The sequence below is a fragment of the Paroedura picta genome, chromosome 6 (genome assembly GCF_049243985.1).
Source record: "Paroedura picta isolate Pp20150507F chromosome 6, Ppicta_v3.0, whole genome shotgun sequence".
In the NCBI taxonomy this organism is placed as follows: domain Eukaryota; kingdom Metazoa; phylum Chordata; class Lepidosauria; order Squamata; family Gekkonidae; genus Paroedura; species Paroedura picta.
In genome coordinates this window covers 102,299,973-102,315,471 of record NC_135374.1, presented here as the reverse complement: position 1 = coordinate 102,315,471, position 15,499 = coordinate 102,299,973, and the positions used below count along the sequence as shown (strand labels likewise).

At 44.6% G+C, this 15,499-nt stretch overlaps 1 long non-coding RNA gene across 1 annotated transcript in view; it reads left to right on the top strand.

Annotated features, from left to right (window-relative positions):
* LOC143840753 (uncharacterized) overlaps nucleotides 1–1,880 on the top strand; it is a 28,373-nt gene extending 26,493 nt beyond the window's left edge. The window contains exon 3 of the long non-coding RNA XR_013232378.1: nucleotides 1,464–1,880. This is a non-coding gene — a long non-coding RNA (uncharacterized LOC143840753). The remainder of the gene's footprint in view (nucleotides 1–1,463) is intronic.
* Nucleotides 1,881–15,499: the final 13,619 nt, after the last annotated feature.

Here is a 15,499-nt window from a genome sequence, read left to right as displayed (position 1 = left end):
AGGAGGAGGAGAAATAGTAGTAGAAGAAGAGCTGGGGTTTTTATATCCTGCTTTTCATTGCCTAAAGGAGTCCCAAAGCAGTTTACATATACTTTTCCCTTCCTCTCCTCTCAACAGACACCCTGTGAGGTAGGTGAGGCTGAGAAAGCTTTTACAGAACTGCTCTAGGGGAAAGGCCCCAAGAGAACCATGACTGGCCCAAGGTAACCCAGTTGGATGCATGTGGAGGAGAGCGGTATCAAACCCAGTTCTTCAGATTAGAGGTCCCGCAGCTCTTCATCACTACACCATGCTGGTTCTCAAGGAAGTGTATGAAGAAGCATACAAAAAGAGAATCAAGGCTTAGGATCCAAATCTTGGTTTTAAGAAAGCCACCTAGGCTGCAGCAACAATTCTGTTACCCACCTGTCAGTGGAGTCAAGAGTCCCATCCACACTGCAGCCTTAACTGTGATTGCCCAGCTAATATCCAAGACCAAGCTTCATCCATTAAAGGTAAAGGTAAAGGTATCCCCTGTGCAAGCACCGAGTCATGTCTGACCCTTGGGGTGACGCCCTCCAGCGTTTTCTTGGCAGACTCAATACAGGGTGGTTTGCCAGTGCCTTCCCCGGTCATTACCATTTACCCCCCAGCAAGCTGGGTACTCATTTTACTGACCTTGGAAGGATGGAAGGCTGAGTCAACCTTGAGCCGGCTGCTGGGATTGAACTCCCAGCCTCATGGGCAGACAGCTTCAAACAGCATTTCTGCTGCCTTACCACCCTGCGCCACAAGAGGCTTCATCCATTACATCCCCTCTAAGCCCAATTTTTGCTCTTCATTCTAAGCAACTCACCTCTGGAGCGATGAGATTGCATAGCTCAGGTGCTTCCCTCTTTTAGCATTACTTTCTTGGTGCCGCCTTTGCCTTTGAAATTTGAGCTTCAAGGTGAAGGGCTATAGCACATGCAGAAGGTGCTGGGTTCCACCCACAGCATCTCTATTACAGGATTGGGTAGCAACTGTGAAATACCTCTTCACGAGACCCCAGAGATCTGCCATCAATCAGAGTATACTATTCCAAACGTAGTAGATCAAAGGCCTGACTCAGTATAAGGTAACTTCATGTATTCATGTAGGATGACTCCTGTCTTGTTTCTCCTCTGCACCTGTGCTTGCCCTCAGTGGATTGGTAGCCAAACCTAGCTGCCAGAACCCATCGTACATCAAAACCTGGCAAGGGGTGGCTGATAAGCTTTCCCTTGTCTGTCTCGACCAATTTCCCACTCGGCAAACTCCAGATAAGCTTTGGCTCCAGGGTTCAGCAGAACACTGGTTGAATACCCCTGTGCCAGAGGAGCATTAGACCTTGCTGGGAAAGTTTATAAAGGCTCAGTTGGGTTAATTGGGTTCCTTGCTGTAGATCTAAATAAAATTATGGCCTGCGTCCAACACAATTTATTATCTCTTGTCTATTTTCCAAGGCACACAGGCGATGCAGGAGCCAAAAAAAGAAAAGAAAAGAAAAGAAAGAGCACGACCAGTTTGGCAGCATGGTGCTTTCGGCTAGGCTCTGTCACTCATCGGGAAAGCCACCCTCCCCATAGCCACGATTGCTTTCCAGCCTGTGGGAGGTTGAAAACTGCAAGGAAGCCCTTCCGTTGCCAGCAAACATCCATCTGCAGCTGCTGCAGTACATGTGCATGGGAGCAGAGCCGACACACTGTTCAGGCAATGCCAGAGGGAATCTATTTCAATGTCTGTCAGTCGTTGCATTATTACACACACTTCATAAGTTTCATAATCAGAGCTGCCTGTTTTCCATGGTTTTACGTGCAGAAACTCCTGCATGGAATTTGGCATGCTCGTTGCTGAACCGATTGCTAATTTTATTCTTCTCCGATGCACCGTTGTATGGTAAACCTAAGTTTTGCCTTACTCCCTGTTTATCCTGCTCTGTCCTCCTCCTGTGTCTTCTTCACTTCGGTGGTCCCCTTGAAGACAGCTGCTCCATCTTCCTGATGCAATTAGCTCTGGGCACAGTAGGGCTTTGCAGGCAAGGGGGATACAACCTATAGGAAGGCTGAACAAACCTTTAGCTAGCAAATGTGTCCTTAATGGAGGGAACAGTTGCATAATGAGACTAAACAGCAGTGGCAGCTTTTCTGGTGTTTGGACCTTTGTGAGGCATCTGACTGGGAAACTTAGAAATAGGGTTTTGGACAAGATGGATACAAGGTGGGTATTGGGGCTGACACTTCCCTACTGGGGCCTTATGGATTTTACAGGATTTGGTACTGAAAAGGCACATATAATTAAATAAAATATAACTATATTATTTCAGTAATCCAAACAGCCACTTATAATGGAGGTAAGTGTTGTTATTACTCCCATGGTGGGGGTGCGGGTGGAGATTTAGAGCCGATAGCTTTCCAAGAACATATTCAGAACTCATGGCCAAGGCAACATTGGAACACAAGAATTATTTGTTTGTTTGCAATGTTAGCCTCTGAGTTACACCAGTTGTTGGCAATGAACAAAAGTAGCCAACGAAAGGCAACCCAAGGGGTGATGATTAACACCTCAGTCATTCATTGGAAGAATCTTTGTTGGCATTTCATTTGATCTCATACCTGAGAGAACTGGTCTCTGTTCTTTAGCTGACTTGCTCAATGACATTCATGAATACCAGAAACACCCCTTCGCACATAGACAAACATTCAGAACAAAAAGGAACAGTGACCCTCAAGAGATAACAGGTGGTTCTTTCAGGAGTCTTGATGCTTATATGGACACACAGATTCTCTGATTCTGAAAGGACAGTGCTCTGTCCGAATGCTCATTCAAGGAAGGCTCAAAGGTCTTTCCGATTCTCAACTACCGCCATTTCTGCCCTGCGGTTCATCTCTTGTCATGGCTGCTATCATTTTACCAGTACTCAACCCAGAGATCTATTTCAACAACAAAGAGAAGCCAGTCACAGTCAGCACATGATCTTACTCTAGCCTTTACTGAGCATACAATCTTGCACGGCGGAGTCATCGTTTTTGGTTTTGGTGTTTTTTTTAAGAACTCATGCCTCTCTACTCTACATAAAGATAAAAGAATAACCTTCAGGACAGGACATTTCTCCCATATTGACTGGATATTCATGGCAATCATCCCATGATTCAGGCTAGACTTGCAACATTCAGCTGTACTTCTATATTGCTGTTGTTGTTGTTGTCATCCATTCAGTTGTATCCGACTCTTGGCAATCCCATGGCAAAACTGTCACCACGATCCCCGATCCTGCACCGCCTTCCTCAGCTGTGCAGTGTTCTTGCCAGTGTCCATTCCAATCGTGTCCAACCACCGTGCACTTTGTCATCCAGGTTTCCTTTTTTCACTGACCAATCCTAGCATAATTGCTTTCTCCATTGAGATGGATAGCATGATATGGACAAAGTAAGTAAGCCAGAGTTTAGTGATTTTGCCTACCAATGATATATGAAGCTTTATGTGCTGTAGTATTTCCTTGTTTGTGACTTTTGCTGTCCATGGAACCCGCAGAAGCCTTGGAACCCCCAGAGTTCAAATGAATCAATTCTCTCATCTGATATTTTCACCATCCAACTTTCACAGCCATAAGTGGCTACTGGAAATATGATAGATCTAACTAATCTACATTTAGCAGTCAGGCTTATGTCTTTGCTTTTCCATGTTCAGTTCAATCTCATAATTGCTGATGATCAACCCAGAGCAATGCGACATTTTATTTCCATACTGCAATTGCCACTCACATCAATTTGGGATCCAAGAAAAATGAATTCTTCAATGCATTTGATCTGTTCACCATCAATTGTTATTTTGACATATCTGTGTTTTGCAGTGGTCATTATTTTTGTCTTTTTTGTGTTTAAGAAAAGGCCAAATGTCTTCCTTACTTCATCAACTTTTATAAGCAGCTGTTCTAGGCTTTCGTTAGTTTCTGACAGGAGGGTAGTGTCATCAGAATACCGAAGATTATTTATATTTCTTCCTCCAATCTTAATTCCAGGGTTTGATTCTTTGAGTTCCATTTCTGTCATAAGGATCTCAGCATACAAGTGAAACAGGAAGGGGGAAAGACTACAACCTTGGCATGCTCCTTTCTCTATTTTGAACCAGTGAGTGTCATCAAATGGTGTACATACAATGGCTTCTTGGGTTGCGAAGAGCAACTGCAATCAGTTTGATCAAATGCACTGGCACCCCCAAACTTTGCAGGGTTTCCCACAATTTGTTGTGACCCATGCAATCAAAAGTTTTCTTATAGTCAATAAAGCAGATGTAGACATCCTTCTGATATTGCCGTGAATTTTCTAAAACCCAGCATGGATTTACTATGTGATCATGAGTGCCACTTCTATATTCCACTCACTTAATTCATAAGCTTGGGTATGTCATGGGTTTCCCAGACATTTAGAACAAGCAAGTGCCTTTCAGCTCTTCTTTTCCTGATAGTATTCTCTCTGGCCTCAGTTACCTTGACACATTATAAACTGTCACTTATTTTTCTTCTGTGAGGCACTTAGAACCTTACTATTTGAAGGTTCTACTGATGCTTATTCACTGACTTTATAAATAGAACTAAATCACAGTCCATGTTCTTTCTTTGTTGGAACAACAACTGAGAAATCTACAGGAACTCCTGCTGTAAACTGGGGAACTCAGTCTCAAGCAAGGCATGTTATTGGTGTATGGTTCATTGCTTAGGAGTGATTTATTTTATGTGCTGCAGAAAGTGTTAGAACATAATCCAACAGTCTCCTATGCAAGCTATAAGGGGTGGTGGGAGGAAGATTATTTCCTCACATCTCTCACATTGTTGTGGATTTGGGCACCAAGTGGACATAAGGGCTATATTCACACTGGCTAGGATACATGTGTATTCTGCCACATATGGCATCTCAAAAAGGTGGGAAGAAAGAGGTATAAGTTTTCTGATAAACCAATCTTCTTCTTCTTCTTCTTCTTCTTCTTCTTCTTCTTCTTCTTCTTCTTCTTCTTCTTCTTCTTCTTCTTCTTCTTCTTCTTCTTCTTCTTCTTTAAATCTGATATTGGTCTCCCCTATAAAGGCAACCGGTGACCTCCTTACACTGCTGAAGTGGGCTGTCAGCTTTTGGATGATGTCACTTTCTTTCAGGATGGATGAAGCCCTTCTAATTTTACTGACTTTTTTCAAAATCCCTCAAATATTGGCCTAAATAAGAATGCCAATTGCTTTTTTGCCAGATCTTCTTTGATCTTCTTTATTTAGGACAAAAAGGAAGGCATGAAACTGCCTTATACTGAATAAGATCATTGGTCCATTGAGGCTAATACTGTCTACTCACTCTGAAAGCAGCTTTCCAAGGTCTTAGGCAGAGGTCTTTTACATCACCGATCACCTGATCCTTTCATTTGGAGATGCTGGGGATTGAACCTGGGGCCTTCTAAATTTCAGTCAGATGCTCTAACCTCTGAGCCATAGCCCTTCTCCTATTTCTACTTAAATAAATTCTGCTTTAGTAAAGAAACTTGTAGAGCTTCCACTAGCTAAGATCAGGTAGATTCTGTTGACTTCTTGGTGGTAAGAGAGATGAGGGAGAAGATCTCACACGTTCCAGTCTGGTTTAGGAGAGTGCATCTACATACAACCTCCATTACATTCTTCCTTGAAGGAGCACATACCTGCATACATGGTCCTCTCCATCTTTATTCTCTAAGCAAATATGTAATGTAGATCAGGTTGAGAGTGACTCACCTAATGTCACCTAGTAAATTTCACACCTGAAGATTTGAACCCAGGTTCCCCCCCCCCCCCAGCCCAATACTGCACACAAGTGCTATCTGCAAATGTATCACTTTCTGCATCAAGAACCCTGGGACAATATCAGATGCACATTCATTGGTTCATCAGAATGAACATCCCAATGTCATTTCTATGCATCCATATGGCATTTCTTCTTACAGGATGTGCCTCACACGTGTACCCTTCCCAGATTCAAGCTTAACTAGTCACAAATAAATAACTTTAAAAAGAATCTGAGATAGAATTGGCATGGGAAAGTTATGCAGTAAGAACTACCTTCTTGATTGTAGAATGACTTTTCCAATCAGCATCTTCAAGTTCACTTGAAAGAAACTATTTCTCTTACATATATCAAAGAAAATACAACGCTAACAAGAAAGCTTTGATTGATGCCGTTTCGAAGAGCTGCTTCTTATATTGACATCTTTTTTGAAATCTAAAAGTCCCCTTAGGACACAGAAACCAAAAGTAGGGGGGGAGGACGACAAATCCTGATGCTTTAATGTTAATCATATTTCATGCAAAGATCTCTAGAAAATGCCTATTTAAACAAGACGTTAACAAGGAATCTTGAATGAGGAAAACTCTTTTGCAGAAATTTCATTGAAATTGTTGTTATTAAAACCATATATATCTGATGAGTGTGGGGGTGATGTAAACATCATTGCTAATAAGCAAAAGGCAAAAAAAAAGAGTCTGAAATAACAAAAAATGGCAATTTTTCAAATACCATGAATCAGAAATAACTTTAACAGAAAAAAAATTGTGTAATATTTGTTTTCATGTATCTGTCAGTAATACTGAATTAATGTAATTCTAATGCAATTCCACCTCTACGCTGCTATGTCAAAAGTTACTCCTACCTTTTAATTGGTAAGTTAGAAAGAAATGCTTCTTTAAAAACAAATTAAATCACATAGGCATCTATCTTCTTTCTGCTTTCTCCAATATCCTACTTTGTGTATACATGAGGATAAAATTAGGATTACTGTATAAACTCTGTGAGTTAATTCTTGCAAATTGCTTTATACAAGATCACAACAAAGCAAAGTATGTGGGTTTATTTAGTAGCTTCATTAATCAGAACTCAGCATCATAATACTAATTCAGAACTTTTCCCAAATGTGTGGATCAAACAATCTGCACTCTGGTATCATACACCAATAAGATAGAGATAGAGATAGAGATAGAGATAGAGATAGAGATAGAGATAGAGATAGAGATAGAGATAGAGATAGAGATAGAGATAGAGATAGAGATAGAGATAGAGATAGAGATAGAGATAGAGATAGAGATAAACACATGGGCCGAATACTGCTTGAGGTGCCACCCCCTTTCTGGATAAGCAGCTGTGATTAGCGCTGCATGTTCCACAAAATCCTTCAGCCAATTATTAAATGACCTCTCTCCCTTAAAAGGCTCCTGCTTCTTCTTATCTTGCCTCCGGCCCATATTACCCCTCTTACTGCCCATTCTGACAAAGGCAAACTTGTCAACATAATAGCCTTCAAGGGCCCAATCATTCAACCTCTTTGGCAGGTGGATACCCGGCTGTGACTCAGCATCTGTGTAGCTGCCAGGTGGTTCCTTCTCTATCCCATCCCACTCTGCTGACTCCAGCATGCCCTTAGATTCTACCAGCCACTTCTGCAGCCATAATGGGAGACCTAGGATAAAGGCTCCCTCTAGCCATATCTCCTCTTTGAGTGTATGTCATCTCAATCCTCATTGGAAGAGGTCTCACCCGAGGAGGAGATGACCCAATGTGAGCTCCTGCACCTATGACTGGACCCCACTGGTGCTTCTGATGCCGCTTCTTCTTCCGCCCCCATGCCTTGGTCATGTATTCATTCCTGGTGCTGGTGACAGTGCTTCTGTCATCTGAGGGGCTGGAGCCCGGGAATGAACTCCACACTGAACTGGCCCACGATAATTCTGCAACATCCTGAGGATATCTCTACCAAAGCACTGATGACTCAGACTCAAGTCTTCTCCTGGACCGGGATGGTTCCCTACAACCCGACCTACTCCAATGCAATTTCCTGTGTACTCTTTTCCAAAGCTGCCCTTCTCTTGAGGCTGCCCACCTTTTACTGGAGAGGTGGAGAAGCAGCTCAGTGTAGTGGTTTGGAGTGCGGACTTCTAATCTGGTGAGCGGGTTTTGATTCTGCGCTCCCTCACATGCAGCCAGCTGGGTGATCTTGGGATTGCCACGGCGCTAATAAAGCTGTTCTGTCCGAGCAGTAATCTCAGGGCTCTCTCAGTCTCACCCACCTCACAGGGTGTCTGTTATGGGGAGAGGAAAGGGAATGTGAATGTAAGCCACTTTGAGGCTCCTTTGGGAAGAGAAAAGAATCATATAAGAACCAACTTCTTCTTCTTCTTCTTCTTCTTCTTCTTCTTCTTCTTCTTCTTCTTCTTCTTCTTCTTCTTCTTCTTCTTCTTCTTCTTCTTCTTCTTCTTCTTCCCTCCTCGGCAGCACCCTGCTGGTAGAAGCCCCACTAGGAGCATACCTCATACTGCTATCCCCAGCTGGGCTGTCTGTTGGCTCCTGTTCCCACTGCAAGGGAATCTTGTGGCCTTGCCCCACCCTCCTGGCCCCTTCTGGGCCAACCATCTTTTTATGCTGCACGGGGCACCCTGACTCCTGTGCTACACTGCTAAGGGTCAGGGGCCAGGCCAGGCCCATGGCACACTATTGCGCCTGCACTAGCCCTTTCCTGTGGTCCCATCCCAGGGTACCATGCTGCCCTTGCAGCCACATGTGCTCTGAGCTCCCTTCCCCCTCCACCACACCTTTTCCTGCCTGCCCCACCAACCGCATCAATGGCGACCCCTATTGCATCCACGCTGCAAATTATCTGAAGATTTCTTACCAGAATCTGAACCTTAGCTGCTGAATATCTACTTTGAGGAGATTTTAGACAGGAAACACAGTTTAGATTAAAGAATCTAAGTTCAACCTAAAATGAAAGCGGTTCTACACAGACAGGAAAACTGAGAATTATATTTGGCAAAGTGTGTTGACTAGTGGATTGTGACTTCTGGTCTCTGTTGGAATCAGAATTCTCTCAGCACACCAAACAAGGCAAATCCATGGATTTATGAGTATACCTCTCAGATTACAAACTGCTTATTTGTAACACTAAATATGTTGATGCTTCTCAACAACTGCTTGGACCTGTCGGCCGCTTTTGACATCGTGGACCACGAGCTGTTGGTCCACCGCCTTGCCGGCACGGGGATACGGGGCACAGCGTTACGCTGGATACGCTCCTTTCTCCAGGACCGGACCCAGAGGGTTGCAGTGGGAGATGAGTTCTCGCGTTCCTATAGACTCCCTTGTGGGGTCCCTCAGGGTGCGGTCCTCTCCCCCACATTATTCAACATCTTTATGCGCCCTCTGGCCCAGCTGGTACGGAGTTTTGGACTGGGTTGCCACCAGTACGCTGATGACACCCAGCTCTATCTCCTCATGGACGGCCGCCCGGACTCCCCCCCGGAACCATTCGCCAGATGTTTGGAAGCAGTGACAGAATGGTTCGAGCAGAGTCGCCTGGAACTCAACCCCTCCAAGACGGAGGTCCTGTGGCTGGGACGTAGGGGGCAGGACCAGGAAGCGCGCTTACCCACCCTGGCAGGGACACAACTCACCATCACGTCCCAGGCCAGGAACTTGGGTGTGGCCATTGATGCCTCCCTGACTTTGGAGGCGCAGGTCAAAAAAGTAGCGGGCCAGGCGTTTTTCCACCTTCGCCAGGCCCGACTATTAGCGCCCTATCTGTCCCCCGAACACTTAGCCACAGTGATCCATGCAACGGTCACCTCCAGAATAGATTTCTGTAACTCGCTCTACGCGGGCCTTCCCTTGTCCTTGATCCGGAAACTTCAGCTAGTGCAAAACGCAGCTGCTAGGGTCCTTACTGGCACATCTTGGAGGGCCCACATCCAGCCAGTGCTGAGGCAGCTGCACTGGTTGCCAATTGCTGCCCGGATCCGGTTCAAGGTTCTGGTTCTAACCTTCAAGGCTTTACGCGAGTTGGGACCCACATACCTGAGGGACCGCCTATCGCCCTATGCCCCTCGCAGGGCCTTGCGCTCTGCAGGTGAAAACCTGTTGGTCGTTCCCGGCCCTAGGGAAGCACGCCTGGCCTCGACCAGGGCCAGGGCCTTTTCGGTCCTGGCCCCGACCTGGTGGAATGAGCTCCCGGGAGAGCTGCGGGCCCTGCGGGATCTTTCAACATTCCGCAGGGCCTGCAAGATGGAGCTCTTCCGCCAGGTTTATGGTTGAGGCCGGGGCTGATAATAGATCTATGCCTCCCCCGGGGACTCGGGTTCTGGACCCGAAGCAAAACATCATCAGGACCTCCTCTCCACCCGCTAGTAGTGGGAGGGAGGGGGGGGGAGTTGAGCTGCCATTCTTGCCATGCCGGCAATATTGGCAATGTTATTATTGTTTTATGGGGTTTTAATGGGGAATTGCGATATTGTTACCCGCCACGAGCCGCAAGGGAGTGGCGGGCTATAAATCTAATAATAATAATAATAATAATAATAATAATAATAATAATAATAATAATAATAATAATAATAATAATAATAATAACAACAACAACAACAATAATAATAATAATAATAATAATAATAATAATATTTTGTGACATTGTGGTCTGGAAACGACAGACCAGCTCTTGATGTTGGTTCATCTATCTAGTACCAGAATGAATGAAAAAGCCCCAGTGAGCCAGAAAACTCCGTGTTCACATTCCTGTTCCTATGCTGATAAGATTAAGATAAAACATGTGGCCCATGAAATGGTCTGAAAGAGCAAGCCATAGCTCTATTGATGAAGATAAGCAAGCCTGGTTTTGTAAGCTGTCTGAATAGAATGCCACCAGGGAACCATATGTAGCTCAGACATAGCTCTTTAGAGCAGGGGTAGTCAAACTGCGGCCCTCCAGATGTCCATGGACTACAATTCCCATGAGCCCCAGCATTGCTATTCCCAGGGGCTCCTGGGAATTGTAGTCCATGGACATCTGGAGGGCCGCAGTTTGACTACCCCTGCTTTAGAGGAACAGAAGGGCATTGTGATAAATTAATATCCTCAGCAGGGTGATATTGTATCCATTCAGTTTTTCAAAATGCCCATATTTTAAGTGTTCTTGTCCCCCCCTTCCCAATGATTTCCCATCTACAGATTATGGAAAGCTGTATTGCAGCTGATTTTCAGGTATTTAGGAACACAAGTAAGCATTCAGGGTGGGCTCTTAATTGGAGATTTTTTAAATAAAAAAAAGATAAAACCCCAAGTGATTAAAACTTTAGCTATATTGACTTAGCATCCAAGTTGATTTTAATTTCCTTTCATAGTTTCATAATAAGCATCTGTTATCTTGGGTTTTGTAGCCAGCGTTGCTATCTCCCCTCCTGAAATTTAGAATGCATCTTTATTGAAATGAATTTGCTAGTTCTCTCCATGCTCTGAAAAATTTCAGGTTTGATTGCCGTAATTTGCTTAGGTGAGATTATCTTTCAAGATGATTTGGAAACTTCAGCTTCCACACTCTTAACTGTGGCTGAAACCATCTATGGTTTAGTGTTAGGGTTGTGTTACAGCAGTCTTTCACAGCTGAATTTCCCTGTCTAGACAAGCCAGTCCAGTTGGGTATTGATACAGTGCAAGAGTAGCACAACGTCCAAAGATGTATGGGCGCAGTCTAGCAAGGGGAGAAACAGTCATTTGTAATCCTAAACACAATTAGAAGCCCTGACATTGACCTATAAGGCCCAGATAAGCATTCCTATGATGTCCCCTCCACACTTCACCACACTAAGGTCCATTTCCCCTCCAAAATAAAATTCTGATCCCTCAATCACTGAGCCACCCAAGTAATATGACTTCTCTATTGAGATCAATAAAGCTTGGCTGTATCACCCTGTCACTGAATGATAATTTGGATTCTAGTTCAGCTCTGGAACATCAAGGGAAGGAGCAGCAGCCCTTTTTACCAGAAACCTCTTCAGAATGATACTCAAGACATTGTGAAAGTCAAATAAAATAAAATATTTTATTTAGCGCACAGGGAAAGGTCAGGTGAAATGAGGTGTTAAAAACTTCACGGCAAACTCTGTGCTGTTGTTAGTATATAAATACAGGCTATTGAGAGTTATATAAGTTTATATCCTTGGATTCTTAGTTATTGATAATTAGAGACTTTTGAGAGCCATCTTGGCACAGTGTTAAGAGTGGTGACTTCTGATCTGGAGAAATGGGTTTGATTCCCCACTCCTCCACATATAGCCAGCTGGGTGACCTTGGGCCAGTCACAGTTCTAGCTAGAGCTCTTACAGCTCCATCTAGAAGAAGAAGAAGAAGAGTTGGTTCTTATATGCCGCTTTTCCCTAACCGAAGGAGGCTCAAAGCGGCTTACAGTCGCCTTCCCATTCCTCTCCCCACAACAGACACCGTGTGGGGTGGGTGAGGCTGAGAGAGCGCTGATATCACTGCTCAGTCAGAACAGTTTTATCAGTGCCGTGGCGAGCCCAAGGTCACCCAGCTGGCTGCATGTGGGGGAGCACAGAATTGAACCTGGCATGCCAGATTAGAAGTCCACACTCCTAACCACACCAAGCTGGCTCTCTAACTCACTGGGTGTCTATTATGTGGAAAGTAAGGGTAGGCAATTGTAGGATGCTTTGAGACTTCTTTGGACAGTACAACACGGATTACAAAAAAAAAACAAAAAACAGCTGTCTTCTTTGTATTTGTTTTCCTAAACATTTCAGGATTCTTTGAGTTTCCTTAAACTCCATGGTTTTTCTGAAGGCTGGTATCCTCTGCTCAGTATGCACTATCCCTTCCTTTGAAAGGCCAGTTTTCTTCTATCTCCTGAGGTGTTTAAACTGTAATCTTTCACAAAAGACAAGGGAAATCTTCAGAGCTAATTTCCCTGTTTAATTAGGCAGGGATTTTTCTTCTTTTCCTCAAAGATATATCCCCTTTCCTCTGACCTAACTGGAAGTGCAATCCACTACCCAACTCAGTCAGCCAAATATTTTATCCCAGTTCTCCTGTCTGCATAGAATTGCTTTCAGCTTAGGCTGAAGGTATACTCTTTAGTTAAAACTGTGCTTTCTGACTAAAATCTTCTCAGAGTAGATGTTCAGCAGCTAAGGTACCAGAAGGATCTTTGCTCAATGCAGGTTTCTGTCAGAATCAGAATCCCCTTAGCACACCACTCACATAGGACTTTACTCTCAGCTGTTGCAGACCAATCAGAGTGTTTGGAGCAACCTGTCACTCAAGCTGTCTTGCTGTGTGAAGGCTTAACCTCCCAGTCCCCTGTTAATTCAGCATTTTGAGATTTGATTTTAAAGTGCTGTCTGTCACAACTGCCCATCATTTATGGTATTCATTAGGGGACCTTTCCAGATGACTCTGGCTTCTGAAGTTAGGTAGGTGGCTAAGTGGAGAAGACATTCTCTGTGGTGGTAACCCAATTGTGGAGCCAATAAGTGATATCACAGCTGTTCTATTTTAGGTGGGATTTGAATGTTTTTACTGATGGTTGGTTTGAGTGTTTCTACAGTAGAAAGTGGAATAAAGTTGTCTAAAAAAATTGTTCTGAACTAGATCTTCACAATTTATGACATACCAAGTCACCACAGACATCTTGTTATGTTTTACAGTATGTCATATGTGTGACAACCCACATACTGTTTTAGTCCACTTTTGACATGGTACAGTAAATTCATCCAACTATCTAGCTTTAGACACTTAACTGACAATTTGTTTCCAAATACTATTCAAAGGGCAGGTGGAGTCCTAAACAGTCTTGGATTGAGAGGACAACCCTAAGCCCATCAGAATTTTATTTGGGTCTATTCAATGGGGCTTACTCCCAAGAAAACATTCTTCAGATTGCACTGTTACACATTTGAAGGATTCTTACTTCCATGGAATCCTGCCCACCATTTAAGAACTTCTTCAGTCTCTCTTCTGTATGTCCTCACCAGTTCACATTCTTACATCAATGTATCTTCCACTATGGTTGGATGATATTACTATAGTAGGATGATAGCTACTGTCACCTCCAGGATTCACTTCTGTAACTTGCTCTATGCTGGCCTTCCCACATCCCTGACCTGTAAATTGCAGCTGGTACATAATATAGTAGCTAGGGTCCTCACTGAAACACCTTGGAGGGCCCATATCCAGCAGGTGCTAAGGCAGCTGCATTGGTTGCCAGTTGCAGCCTGGATAAAGTTCAAGGTTTTGGTTTTAATATTAAAGGCCCTTTGTGGTCTGGGACCCACATATCATCTTATGCCCCCCTGCAGGGTCTTGCAATCTGTGTTGGCGGTTTCTGCTCCATAGGAGGTGGTTTATTGGTAGTTTCTGGTCCATAGAAGAAGAAGAAGAAGAAGAAGAAGAAGAAGAAGAAGAAGAAGAAGAAGAAGAGTTGGTTCTTATATGCCGCTTTTCCCTACCCAAAGGAGGCTCAAAGCGGCTTACAGTCGCCTTCCCATTCCTCTCCCCACAACAGACACCCTGTGGGGTGGGTGAGGCTGAGAGAGCCCTGATATCACTGCCCGGTCAGAACAATTTTATCAGCGCCGTGGCGAGCCCAAGGTCACCCAGCTGGTTGCATGTGGGGAGCGCAGAATCGAACCCGGCATGCCAGATTAGAAGTCCGCACTCCTAACCACTACACCAAACTGGCTCTCACCTGGCCTTAACCAGAGCCAGGGATTTTTTGGTCCTGGCCCCGACATAGTACAATGAGCTCCCAGAAGTGCTGAGGGTCCTGCAGAAACTTTTTTGGTTCTGAAAGGCCTGCAAGATGGCCTGCAACCAGTTCTTCCACCAGGTCTTTGGTTGAGGCCAGAGGAAGAAAGATCTAGGGCCCTCTTCATTCTTAAGAGGGGGTCACCCCAGTTCCCTGAGGCACTGGTTAGGTTTTGAATTCACCACCAGGCTATTGTAAGTTTGATGTGGTTATGTAAGGTTTTTACTGTTGTAGCCCACTGTGAGATGATATTCTGATAGCGGCAGGTAAAAAATCCAAACAATAAACAAAATAAATGAATCACTACTGGATTACCCAGTCCAGTAGTTGCTGCAGTGCAACAACAGCTCAATAGCCAGTGATGGACCTTTTCTACACTGGAAATTTTCCCTGCTTTACTGCTCATCCAGTGGCAGGGCAAATTCCCAATTCCATATGATGTTATGGCTGGGCCTAGCCTGTCCCAGTCCTGGCCTAACTCAGGCCCTAGTTTGCTCTGGGCTCCAATGGGACCCATGTTGGGCCTGAGCTGTGGGGAAGGAAAGAGTCAGACCATCCTGGCCGGTCTGTTTCCACCCATGGCTATCACTATAGCATCCTGGAAGGGACAAAAAATGCCCCAGGCAACTTCATCATGATGCACAGCACAGCAGAGCTGCCAGGGGCATTTAAAAAAATTGTTAAGAATGGGGCTGTAACGCAATACCCCGTTCTTGAAAACTCAAAAGCAGCACCCACTACCGTGCATCATGGCAGAACCTCACCACCCCAGTTACCTTGTCTGGAGGCACAAATTTCGGGGCAGACTGGGCCCAGTGGGAAAATGCTCCCCCATCTGGACACAGGAAGAGGCAGGACAACGTGCCCTGGCTGAAACACCCAGCGGCAGCCCAGCGTAGTGTTGCTGGTGCAG